The sequence below is a fragment of the Chiroxiphia lanceolata genome, chromosome 1, assembly GCF_009829145.1.
Source record: "Chiroxiphia lanceolata isolate bChiLan1 chromosome 1, bChiLan1.pri, whole genome shotgun sequence".
NCBI classification, from domain to species: domain Eukaryota; kingdom Metazoa; phylum Chordata; class Aves; order Passeriformes; family Pipridae; genus Chiroxiphia; species Chiroxiphia lanceolata.
In genome coordinates this window covers 35,813,132-35,826,927 of record NC_045637.1, presented here as the reverse complement: position 1 = coordinate 35,826,927, position 13,796 = coordinate 35,813,132, and the positions used below count along the sequence as shown (strand labels likewise).

General features: G+C 43.2%; 1 protein-coding gene across 2 annotated transcripts in view; it reads left to right on the top strand.

Moving 5' to 3' along the window:
• Window positions 1-7,096: 7,096 nt before the first annotated feature.
• LOC116782834 (serine/threonine-protein kinase Sgk3) overlaps window positions 7,097-13,796 on the top strand; it is a 56,321-nt gene continuing 49,621 nt past the window's right edge. For both annotated transcript variants that reach the window (XM_032679874.1, XM_032679858.1), the window contains exon 1: window positions 7,097-7,222. The gene's annotated coding sequence lies outside the window, so the exon portion shown is untranslated. The remainder of the gene's footprint in view (window positions 7,223-13,796) is intronic.

The window sequence follows — 13,796 nt, the reverse complement described above, 5'->3', positions numbered from 1 at the left end:
GCTGAAAAGAGTGCCTGCATTACTGACGCATGCACATTAAGTCAAAACATTTCCAATTGACACATATATGAAAGATTTCAGATCACTTTTGCAACCCCTCCACTTCACTTAGAAATGGCTAACGGCCTTCTACTCTTGCCTATTCAAAAGGCTTATTCTCTTCTTTTAAAGAGTTTATACCCTAACTCCTCTATCAAGACAAATAAGAACACCTCTGTGAATTTGTGGTAGACTTGAGATTTTATTTCCGTGCAAGCTGTTGCCTCATTGTTGCTACTTCCTGATAACTCATGGGAAACATCTGAGGCAGGGACTTTCTTGTTCCCCAAAATGGCAACCGCAGCTGGGATGAAAATGAAAAGGGAGAAGAAACAAAAAACCCCACTTCATTAAATAAATCTGTTTTCTAAGTGGGGTATTTTCTTACACTGAAACTTTGGTTAGTTAATTCAATCTCAGCTTCTTGGAAACTTTCTTTGCTGTATCACATGATGCATTTTTTTTCCTATACCACTAAGATTTAATCCCAATACCCTTTAACAAAAAAATGAAAAGAAGCAAAAGTGGACGTTGGGTTTCGCTTAGGGTCTCTAATTTACCATCTGTTTAATTATTATATCTTGCTTTGAGTAAGATGACTATTTGTCCTCTCATGTTTTCTTTGGTCTGTTTTTTGGATTTCCATTTGGAGGCATCTTGATACAACAATAATGGAGCACCCTTACAACACGTCATTTGCCCTTTGTCCTGTATTTTTTTCTAGAGAAATAGCTTCTAATTCTTGGCTGGATGCTTGAAAATTGTTATTTAATATATTTTAAATAAGTAGTTTTAAAAATCTAAAACCAACTTAAAATTTAAAAATAATTTTTTTAAAGAACTTTACAACAGATTTAAAGAATATACTGTCTTCCATTATTTTAGTTGATTGTGCTTGCAGAGGTTGACTGTTAGATGCTGCAGCCAATGTTACTGGTGTTTCACATGACAAATAGCTCAAAGCAGCAGGGATCCTGAATGCAAAAATGGGATCTGCTTTGAATGCAAAAATTTAACAGGCTCGTGGTGTGAATGAATGAACCTTACAGTGTATCCAGTAACAAAAGCTAGAGGGCTTTTTGGTCTAATTAACTTTGAACTTTACAGAGAAAACACTTAAAACGTTAAATAGCAGCACAATATGCCACAGCAGTTGAGTAAGAGGATATGATCAAGGAATAACAAATTTCCTTTTTGGAAGAAGAGAAGAAAATTATGTATGATTACTAGCTACCTGGACAGAGGATCCCATGATTAACTGCTTACCTCTCACCATTTCAGGAACAGAACTGTACTTACTTGAAAGCTGCTCCTAGTTAGGGGCTAAGCAACAGTGCTTACATGTCCTGAAATATCAGAAATTGGCAATATCTTCCTCCTATTCAATTCAACAGTATTCAACTTGACTCAAGATCAAACAGCTAATGACTATTATTTAATAACAACTAAGACTTGGACAAGTCTCTGTTTACACTCTGGACTGGGGCACCTCACCTGAATATCTGTCCATGATGAACTCCAATTCTGCAAAAATCTGATCTAGATTTCCTCATGGCACGGATAAGTACAAACTAAAGTACAAAACTCCAACAATGTAGGAAATATAACCAACTTAAAATGGTGGCTATGAGAAGGGTGACCTCCACACCTCTGTACCTGTTGTGATTTGGGTATTGATGTGAAAGCCTAATGGCAATGCTTTGGAGATCATTTTTTGGAGGCACAATGAGAGTTAGATAGGGATCCCCAGATGTGATTTTGCAACTAAGTTCCAGGAGTTCAACAAAGCATTTAAGTTTCTTCTTATTTAAGATTTCTGTTGAACTTTCACCTTAATTGCTGTAGTCCATATTTCAAATGTTCAATAAAATGTGTTATACTACCTTATTGGAATAAAGTAAAATCAATACCTGTACCTTGTAAATCTCTATGCTAATTAGAAATATCACACAATCACAGAATATGCTGAGTTGGAAGGGACCCACAAGGATCATGGAGTCCAGCTCCTGGCCCTGCACAGGACCATCCCCAAGAGTCACACCATGTGCCTGAGAGTATCATCCAAATGCTTCTTGAACTCTGTCGGGCTGGTGCTGTGATCACTTCCCTGGAGAGCCTGTTCCAGTGCCCAACCACCCTCTGGGTGAAGAACCTTCTTCTAATATCCAACCTAAAGCTCCCCTGACATGACTTCAGGCCATTCCCTTGGGTCCTGTCACTGGTCACCACAGAGAAGAGATCAGTGACTGCCCTCCCTCTTCCCCTCACGAGGATGTTGTAGACTGTGACAGTCTCCCTTCAGTCTCCTCCAGGCTGCTACTCCCCTGAAGAGGAACTTTACAATTCCTTTGGGACCTTGCTCCAAAATAAATGGAAATTTGTGTGCCTGAAGATAGAAACCTCCTCATGAATTCAGTGGCAGATGAATGCCATGTCACAACAAGCCTTTCTCATGCTACGTAATCATTAATCTATTTCCTTGTTAGCATGTGGTTGTGGGGGATCTAACCAGCCTGAACGTGTCCTGTCAGGTCTGCTGAACAGACAGTCCTAGGTGAAAGATCATCTTATATAACTTTCTGCTCTCTGCTTTAAAACTTTCTTAACTTTTATTTGTTCCACTTGCCCTCAGTCTATTTCTTTCATCCCTACTTTGGCTCATAGCCTATAGTCCTAGAAAGCTTGCTGTAAGTCTACATCAGCTAACGACCATTTGTCTTTGCATTTTCCCCTCTGAAGTTCAGCCCACACTATTATGGGGCTTCCTTATGTGGGAGGAGGCAGAAGGAGGATGCACGAAGGCAGAGTTGCTACAGGGAAAGAAGTGAAAAGGGAAGAAAGGCAGAGACATGCAAATAGGTGAAGCAACAAAGAGAATGGAAGAAGGTATAGCAAAAAGGGAGAAGTCATGGTGGCCTCGCAAAAGATGTTTCTGCCCTTTGTTTGGTTTCTCGTTATAAGGCGGAGAATGCATCATCTCCACAACTACTGAGTTACTACACTAAGGGTTTACTCTGACCTTAGTCTGTGCACCAGACTGCTGATACTAACAGGAATTTTGTTATGCTTTAAAAGCAGTATGTCATCATCATCTGGGTTTTTTCCCCCCATTTTCTCTTTCTGTGTTGCTGGTGCTTCTAGGTGTGCTGTTCAGACATTGGCCTGTGTCTAGTTAAATAAATCAACCTGTCTGTAAGGAAATGCCTAAGAACAGAAACCGAACAATGGGGCAAAGACGAGGGAACAAATGAGCACATCTGTTAGCTTTGTTTGCTCAGCAGCAGGCCTGAGACTGACCTTTTAAAGATTTTCTAGATTTAGTGCTGCCTAGTATGGATGACATAGCATTAGGGACCTTGAGTGTGTACTTATGTCCTCCCAGCAGAATACCAGAGCAAGAGGAAAATGTGCCATTCTTACAGGGAAATTACAATGGAAAAGAAAGCAGAATGTACTGGCAAGTAATTTTAAGAGGCTTTTACCATAGGTGAAGTTTGCTTGCATTGAAGGGAAGGCAGTTCAAGGCAGTTCAGATTCTCTTTGGTATTTAGGTCTTCTGCTCTGGCTGTACCGTAGGACAGTAGCCTGAGTAGCAACAGAAGAGTCTCTGGTGCAGACAAATGAACATGGAAAGAGTATGAATTTACAATCACCCAGGGACTACACCACTATGGCAATGTCATGGAGGGGCCAGGGCTGCATCTGCAATTGTGGTCTAAACTGGAAGCTTTTCCCCAGGCTGTCAGCATGACAACCCAGCACTTGCAAGAGGACTATGTCTTTCTCAAGCTGCCTAGTTTGTGCCAAAGAGCATGTGAAGCAGGAAAAAAATGGATTATATCAGGTCAAAGAAAGATTTGTGGTGTTTTTACACACATACGCACACACAAAAAAGGACGAGAAGAGACTTCCAGTGGTTCAGACTCCTCAACTGATAAAATGCTGCTATTTATAGCTGACCTTTTGTGTTCCTTCCTACCAACTCTGTGTTTTTTTAAGTGGCAGGAAAACTCTAGAAAGAGTTGTGTATTATTATTAGCTAACTGAAGTGGATTTCACTTTAAATTGATGCTTTTCACAGTTTTTAATTTCAGATAAGGAATAAACAATACAAGAATACCTGGATAGATCTTTGGTAGTAGAAATCCCAGTGGCAGTAGGCACTTTATCCAGTGTTTAAGAAGCAGAAGTATGTTGTGATAATACATCAGGTTATAGCCTACTTTGGGGTAGATCTTTCCTTTTTTAGGGAGGGGAAAGAAGCATTTTTTGTTCTGTTTTTAATTTTGCCCTCATATGGGAAAAAGAGCTTCCAAGATTTTTTCATCATTCAGGTTATTTGGAAGAGAAAGGAAAGGAAGAATGGTTACATCTATTATTCAGTCTTGCTCTACTAATTTAATCCAATGCAGAAATAGGTGAAAAGATGAAAGAATAATTCCTGTTAAATATATGCAGACTTAGGAGGAACAGAAGGTTACGATGATCATAGAATCATAGAATCACAGAGTAGTTTGGGCTGAAACAGACTGTTAAAGGTCATCTAGCCCAACTCCCTGCACTGAGCAAGAACATCTTCATCTTGATTAGAGCCCCATCCAACCTGCTCCTGAATGTTTCCAGGGATGGGGAATCTGCCATTTGTGGGCAGCCTGTTCCAGTGTTTCGTGACTCTCATCGTAAAAATTCTCCTCCTTATACCTAGTCTAAATCTACCCCCTTTCAGTTTAGAGCCATTACCCTGTGTACTATTGCTACATGCCCTTGTAAAAAGTCCCTCTCCAGCTTTCTTATAGTCCCTGTAGGTACTGGAAGGCTGCTTGGTGTCATCTGCAAACTTGCTGAGGGTGCCTTCAATGCCTTTGTCTGTGTCATTGATGAAGACATTAAACGGTGCCAGTCCCAGTATGGACCTCTGAGGGGCACAGCTTGTCACTGATTTCCACTTGGATGTTGAGCCATTGACCACTACCCTCTGGATGTAATCATCCAACCGATTTCCCATCCAACGGACAGTCCACCCATGAAATTCACATCTCTCCAGTTTGGAGAGAAGGATGTTGTGGAGGACCATGTCAAGGGCTCTACAAAGTTCAGATAAATGACATCTGGAACCCTTCCCTTGTCTGCTGCTGTAGTCACTCCATCATAGAAGGCCACTAGGTTGGTCAGGCAGGACTTGTTCTTGGTGAAGCTGTGCTAGCTGTCTCAAATCAGCTCCCTCTTCTCCATGTGCCTTAGTATAGCTTCTAAGCAGATCTGTTCCATGGTCTTCCCAGGCACAGAGGTGAGGCTGATAGGTCAGCAGTTTCCATGATGTTTAAATGTACTTCAACTTTCTATTTTAAATTATCTAAATAATCTGGCAATTTTCCGAGTTCATATTTTTGACCATTAGCACAGTTTTAAAGATGCTTTCAGTCAGAAAGAAAAGTGTTTGACACAATAGCAGTTGCAGCAGTTCAAGTGTACAATTCCACTGAGTGGTGGTAGACTAAAGAAAAGACAAAGACCAGAAGTGAATTTTAGGTGTGGTCAAATGACTGGGCATAATGATGGGTTAAATCAGCATTCCCACTAAAAATGTGCCAGTAAAATCTTTAAATTAAGAGAGTGAAAGTGGAAGCTTGCACGAAAACATACCATCTTGGTAAGAGCTGTTTATTCCTACCTTTCCTCAAAGACGTGGCTTTTAGCTGTAGTTCTTCATTTCACTCCTTTGCTTGGGAGTCCTTAAAAGCTGGGAAGTAAGGTACTATCCAAACTGTATTGAACAGACACTGTAATGTAGTGATCATTCTTTCAAGATATACTATGACATCAGGTTAACCATACCAGACCACCAGATTAAGCTCTTTGTCTGGTATTCACTTTTACCCATACTAAAGTCTCTGTTTTATTTCCAGCATCTCAGGATGCAAGAGCTGTTGCTTTCTCAGTAGTCTCTTCCCTTCCTCTTACTGCCGCTCAGCAAATTTCACCTGCGCCCTGAGTGTGCTTGGAACAACCTCCCTTGTCTCACTCACATCCCGTCTCAGAGGCCTTCCTGAAATTCTCCTTGTTTTGTGAGGCCTCCAGGCTGGTGCCATCTTCTAAGGTGTGCCACATGGGAACCTCAGCTAGCCATACCCAGAACCATGAATCTGATAGACAGAAGTGTTTCGAGGCAGAATTGCACAGATTAAGGGTGGGGTGGGTTTTAGTGTGCTGCACCCTGTGGTATTATGTGGTGAAGAAAGTGTGTCAGGAAACACGGAAGAAGCAACCAGAAAAGAGACAGCAAATGTTGCTTCAGACAAACTGATAACTCTATTTTTACCACATCCTGCTGTGAGAAATGAATACTGAAAGCGATTATTGAACTAAAAAGGCAAAATAATGCCTAGAAGACAGAGGGGGGGAGGATACTTCTGCACCCTAGATGACGTCTCCGATGTTTCTTTCCTCCATCCAGCCCTATTAATCTACTTTTGCTGCCCAGATGGATGAAATATTGGCATCGAAAATCCATCCTCGTTTTCCGTGCCGGGCAGTGACAGCTCTGCAGGGGACAGAGCGGCTCGGTCCTGTGCAGGCTCCGTGTACGTCCCGATGAAGCACAATCCCTGCCCGCGGCCTCACAGCATCGCCAGCCCTCGGAACCCGCTCCCGAGGCGCGGCCAGCGCGCCCGCTGGGCGCTGGATGTGGGGAGGACCGCGTCGCCCTGGATTATCCGTAGGTTTAGCGGGAGGATCGCGCTAATCCGCCCCCGCATCCCACGTCTCCGCGTTAGCTGGCAGCCGCAGGCTCTGCGGTCCCTCAGGGAGCTGCAGCCGCGGGGCCCGGGGCGGGATCGGGGCCGGCTGCGAGTCCCCGCCTGACCCCGCGCCGGGCGCCGCCCGGGGGGCGCTGGTCGGGGCGGGCCGGCGGCGGGGGCGGCGAAGCGGCTGCGACAGCGACACCGACACCGACAGCGGCCCTGCCTGCGCCGGCGGGGGAGCGGCTGCCGCCCGTGGCCGCCCGGGGAGGGGGCAGCCCCGCGGCGGGACCGCGTCATCCCGCGGCCGCGGCGGGAGGAGCGCGGCTGACGCGGCGGGGAGGAGGAAACGGCAACTCGGGCGGGCGGGCGGACGGACGGACGGACGGACAGGCACCACCGGCCCGCCCCGGCCAGCGGAGGGACGGGGGGTCGGAGGGAAGCAGGTACGCGGGGTCCGGCTGTCCAGGGGTCCGTGCCCCCTCCGACGGGCATGGGAAAAGAGAGGCTGTCCGGCGCCGCGGCGGTTCGGCGGCCGCGGGGATACGGGACACGAGGACGTTTTGTTTCCCTTTTGTTGCAGCCCGAAAACGCCTTCGTGCTTTGCCCGCACCTCCGGCGCTCCCGTGGAGTGTGTTCGGTGTGGCCCTCCCGGGGGGGCTCCTGCGGAGGGGGACGGGGGAACTGAAAGTGTTCCGCAGGAAAGCGCTGCTCCCCGCGTGGGCGTGCGGCTCCAGCGGCAGGGATCCACTTACGGACACGGGGCAAAGTGCTCACAGACGAGTAAACAAACACGCAGAAACTTCTGCTTTTCTTTTTTCCCCCAGCGACTAAAATTTTAGATATTGTACTTGCAAAGAAGTTGCAAAGTCATTCAGCATTTCACATTCTCCTCTCCTGGTTTATTTTTATTCCCACCCTTCTACAGTAGTGTTACTTGGCTTCTGCTAGTACTCTTGCCCGAATGTTTTTATGGGTTACTGCATGTATGTGTAGTTTTACTTATTATGCTTTATTTTGCATGGCTGGCTGGGTGTGGGAGGGTTTGATTTCTGGGTTGCAACCACAGGCACCACTAAACTCCAGTTCCACTACTTAATTCAATAAAGACAGTAATGCTGCAGACTTTTAAGAGGTGAAGGATGGCTTGACATTTACATTTAGAGCAGGTGAAGGAGCCCTTGCCCAGAGAGCCTTTGCCCCGTGCCCCAGTAGGATGAAGAGATCTGGCTCGCTTTGCTCTGTGCCTCGCAGAGGAAAAGAAGTGGACATAGTTCATGTCTGAGGACCCTCTTTTTAGTGGTCTGTGTGTTAGACAGGCAAGGGCTGGAATTGCCTCTTCCCCCCTTTTAAACACCTTCGGTATGAGAGACGGTTGGAGGCAGGGAGAGAATTAAAATGTTTCCTCCTCTTGTGCAGAAGGACTTGCAAAGTATTGGTACTTCCTGCACAAGTCTTTTACGGGAAGGTAAAATTCTGACGCAGACTTTGAGGATTTGCATTAAGGGGAGAACTGGTCGAGCTTGAAAGAGTATCCCATAAAACTCACCTGTGTGACTTTGTATTTGCAGGATGTCTTTGGCTCAGTGCTTTCATGAGCATTGGTCAGAACTCCTTGACTTCCCCTTGCTGACACTTACACGCTCCTGCAAAGCTCTTTTTTGATGTGAATTCTTCCAGGCTCTTTCCCTTAATTTTTGAGAGTGTATGAAGAGCAGGAATATGCACTAGTTGGCATCAAAAAACATTTAGTGATCTCTGTATTTCTGTCTAGTAAGTTCTACAGCCCCTTTGTTACATGCTCTGAGCATTGAAATAGCATTGACATTTATACTGGGCACTCAAAATAGATGTTGGCAGCCCTTGCATTTAATTTCTTTCATGCTAATTTAATAAATTCAGTACCTATTATAATCTGAAAAGAGGATTAAACATTTCCTGAGGGAGAGTTATGCGGACTGGTGTATACATGGGCTGCATCCAGAGTACTGCAAGGCTTGCAATTCATTGGTTATGCTGTCGGAGTGGATCTTCATTCTGATAATCAACAACTCATAGCCGTTGTTGCTTTTTACTATTGCTGTCTGCATTCTCATTCTCTAAGGACAGGTATCTTTTTAAAGAAGCCTGACAAATCTGGATGTTCAAGTCTCACTGAACAGAAGTCTTCAAAGGACCTACGAGGGGACATTAGTTATGTGGTTCCTAGCCCACTCTGCTTATAAAAGAATGTATTGCAGGGAGCTCGTAGTTCGAGTTTTAAGATGTGGGCACTTTAAAATTACTACTCTCTGCATTTTTTGACTTGTTTAAAGTCAACCCACTAGTAGGTGGATAATTTGACTGTAATGGCATGTGTTTAAAATAGTGATTGCTGGTTTTTAATATGCAGAATTGCTTCAGCCTAGCTAGCTGGAATAGCTGTAAGCCTCCCAAGCTGACCTGACCCACCGATAAGATAATTCAATTGAGTATGCTGAGGGCCAAAAGTAAAGTATATGAAATAAATTGTCCTAGGTATTAGCAAATAAAAATAGATGCAAAGCATCTCTTGTCTCTCCTAGGATCTAGGGTTTATGATGGAAATCATCTGTCAGTCTATAATGCCACACATGCTAATTGCAGGTTCATGTTAATCATCACTCTCTAAGAGGGTATGTCAAATCTTATTTTCCATCCCATCCATATAGGATAAGCTTCTAATAAGCTGTGATCCTTCAGCCACATCCACACATCAGTTCTCTCCTGGGTTATCCTGCCTATAACCCAGATCATTTTCCAGATGGTTTCAGTTTTATAATTTGCATGCGAGTTACTGGGGCTTTTTTGTCCCACGGCTACAAGCCATTTTGTACACAAATGCCCTGCATTTCTGCATGGAAATAGAGCTCAGATTACACATATTTGCAGTTGCAAATTAATTTTTTGTTTCAGCTGTCTAATTTGTCATTTAGAAAAATGTTATTTCAAAGGAGTATGCGCTTCCCAAAAGGGAAGTCACTATTGGTTGGTTTTGTGACTTCATTTTGGGACATCCTTAAGTCAGTGAAGACTTATTCTGCTATGATTTTTTTTTTTCTGTAGACCAAGGAACTAGAAACTAGCGTAAATAATGTATGTATTTTTATAGACTGAGCTGTAGTAAAGCAATATGTTGTTTTTATTTGAATCCAGCTCTATGAGTGTTTATATTGAAGGATTCATTTTGTTCCAGTGTAAGTAGTATCCATATGCTAGAATATCCTGCAGAGCAAACACTTACACTTTCCAAAGTAGAACAAAAAGGTTTCAGCATACTGTAAGAACATTTTAAAATGTGTTAATCAGGTTCCTTCTTGCATTCCTAGTTCTCAAACAGAATTTATTCCCCCGTCTTCCAAACCACCTAACACTGTGCCTGCCTGACTCTGAAAGTGTCTTAAATGTCTTGGATCTCCCTTAAAGCAGAAAGTTCTTAAGCGCCTTATCTAGAGCTGCTGCAGTTGAGCATCAAAGCCCTTAGGAGATGAAGAAACTAGGACACCTGGCAAGCACATTGTAAACACACACCCTGATGGGATTGGTTGTGTCTTGAAATGCAGTTGTTTAGGCTTCCTTTTTTAAAACATTGCCAGAAGAGGAGCCAGTGCTCACCTTTCCCTGAGAGCTCCTGGTGGTAAGACTTGTCTGAAGAGTAGACCGTGTTCTGGTAGTTGAAATCTGGGCTCCTGATCCATGTGCCCAAGGGGTTCGAGCCCACATCTCCCACCTCTGTAGCTGTTGAATAGGCTGAAGGAAGCAAGTGGGAAGGCACATTTCTTTCCTTGTGTTCAACCTGGGCCCTCGTGTGGAAGATGCAGCAGGTTACCTGAGGCTGACATGAGGGAGCACCGGAACCTGACTCTCTCAGCAGTTTGTGTGTTCCACTGTGAGAACGGCTGGGATCTAGTGGTTGGTTGCTCATGATGAGACTGTTATCAGAGGTGAACATTTTCATGACATCCTCTATGTTTCAAGAGAGGATCAAGACTTGGCAAATTGCTCTAGGAGAAAACTGGGCCTAGGAGAAGAATGGGCTCAGAGATCTGCAGTGAGTGGTGACAGCTGTTCGTAGTCCCAGTTTAGAAGTTTAAGCCCTCAAGCTGAAGTGGGGAAAGCGTCCAGTGTTTCCTACCAGAAAGCCCCATTTCCAGCGCAGGAATTTCCATCCTGAGCCACCTCTCTTGCACAGTTACACCTATCTGTATAGCGATAAGTGTCAGCCTGCCAGTTCTGTATTATGCAGAGTTTTAGGTGTCATTGTAAGTAATCTGTACCACAGATTTGGGTGTTTGTGACCTGACCTGTAACTCAATTCCCTCATCCAATTCTGTGTTGAGAGTCCTCTTCCCTAACCTTTAGCAAAGGAAGAAGTAAGGTTGTATCTTCATGTGATCTTTTCACTAACGTTTCTCAGACACCCTGCAAGCATCATCTGATGAGGAAAGGGAACTTCTTATTTCCTCATATTTGAAATGCTTTGCTTTGCAACTCCAGTCTTTCTTTGTTTTAGGGCAGGAAAGCACCTGGTTGAAGGGGGAGTGTTTATAAGCAAGATTAACGTCTAAATTTATTTCAAAGCTCCTTTATTCAAAGAGATGTCACATCTTATTTCTTGGCAGCCTTGTTTGAAACTGTGAGGGCAACTGGCAAGCTGCTAGTGCTAGGTGCCTTGCCAGATACTATTGCAAAATGCTGCCAGTGAAGAAGTTGCATAACTTTACAGACCGTTATATTTCTCTTGGAGTAATATAAACCAAAGGGGTACCAGCTTCTGAACCTTTGCCTCTACTGAGAAGCAGGATGGACATGTTTCCATTAGCTTATGAGGCACCAACATGTTGCTTTGCTGCTGCTGTCTCTTCCAGCTCTTGCAATCAGTTTTCCTTCAATGGTACTTCTCTGTCTCTTGTTTACTGTTGTGAAATAACCAAGGAAACAGAACTATTTAAAATATCTTCATTGTATTGTTAATTGCAAAATATTTTGGAACAGACATCAGACCAAGAAAAGCTTTGCCTCTGATTCTGGACCCAATATTGCTACTGTAGCAGGTCCATCAGAATAGATTTGTAGTGCCCCACAGAGTTATAACTCATATTTCAGTGCTTATTGAACATCTGTGGAACTGAAGTAATTCCCCAAGTATTTGTATTTATCAGTATAATGTAGGATACAAAATCTGATGTCTAAATATATGCAAACCATGTGCCAATTTTTGAGAATTTGTAACTTTTCTCTTTGCTGTTAAAACAAGGCACCAGTTGGAAACACAGTTCTATTTTTCAGAAACTGTCTTGATGGCTATTTCTTTCAGAGCTTTGCATCATTAATCTGTGCTCAAATTGATATTTTAATGAGAAAATGTAAGTGCTTGGGGACTTGCAAGAATTGTTGTCCTGTGATGTTGCATATAACATTGCATTACAGTGAAATTTCTGGATTCAGCTAGGAAGATAAGCTGAAGGGGTAAGTGCTGCTTAGGGCTAAACATCTTAAATCATGCTGTTATTCCAGTTAGAAGAAACCTTGGGAGGTGGCAAATGTGATCTCCTGCTTGAAAGAAGGTTAACCCCAAGTTCAGACACGGCTGCTCAGGGATTTGTCGAGCTGGGTTTTGAAAACCTCCCAAAGACAGAGGCTTTACAGCCTTGCTGGGCAACCTGCCTCAGTGGTTAGTTGTCCTCGTTGGATTTTCCCTTCTCATGCAATGCAACGTCGAGAGTCTATGTCTGCCTTGGTACCTTTCTTGAAGACATCGGGAGGCTGCTGTTACGTGCCCCTCAAGTCTCCTCAAGGCTAAGTCCAGTTGCCTCTGTCTCACCTCCTAGACCATGTGCTGCAGCCCATGACTATCTGTCTTCTCGCCTCTTCCATGTCCTGTGTAGTTCCTGCTTAAGAGCAGGAATGTTGGATGTATGTATTTAGATGGAAGTGTGCTCGGTCTGCAGGACTCTGAACGACTGTATTTATATTGTGATAATTTAGGTTTAGAGGGTTTTTCTGTTTGGCATCTTAGCGTTAGGTATTTATGAACTGGGATCACTATCAAGGCCTAAAATATATTTCATACTAAGTTTAGTAAATAAGTAAGGACTGAGCATTCAGAAAATGAATGCTTTTACTCAAACTCAGTGGAATTTCCACTTTATGGTATGTGTTTTGCTTTAATGCTGGGAAGAACACAGAAGATGAACAGGAAGCAATTAAAGAAAAAAAATGATGGGACATAACCATACTTTGCAAAAGCAAGATGCATTAAGTCTACGAGTTTGGAATGCTACCAAAAACTACAAACCAGAGAAAACTTAGGACAGTTCAGAAATAAAAGCTACCTGGCAAAAATACCCAGACTGTCAAAGGCCTTGAAGACAAGTGCACCAAAGAACTAGAAGACTTCTGCTTCTTTGTTGCTGTACTAGTGGTGCATCTTGAATATATTAGGGGGCTGGGGAAGGAAAAAAAAGAAAAGAGCTATGTTTTCATAAAAGTTGAGTAAAAATAACATGTATTAAAGAGTATATAGCAGTGTTTTATGAGAGGTAAGAAGTGAAAGAGAAGAGGGTTATCTGGAGTTATAGTAGATGCTGACAGCCTAGAATCCAATTTGCCTCCTGATTATTTTTCTCTGTTTTTTTCATTTAAGCATTTAATTTAAATAATTAACATAATGGTATTAATTTATTCTCCTAGTATTTACAATAAATTTCTTGTAAATAACTAACTTATCATTATCAATTAATCTTTAAAAGGGGTCCTCAGTTTTTCAGACTAGCATAGAAATGGTTAAGCACCATATTAATATTAAAGCATCTGAATTTCACATTCCCAAATTCTTGGTAAGAGAATATCTGGTGTCTTTGGAACTGTAGGGACTAACAGCTCATTCCTACCATCCTTTTGTTTTCAGAGCCCTGATAGAAAACATACGGGATTTCTGTCAGGGGACCAACAAAACTGTCCCTTGGTTGTGTCCCTTGAAAATAATGTCATACTTCCAGC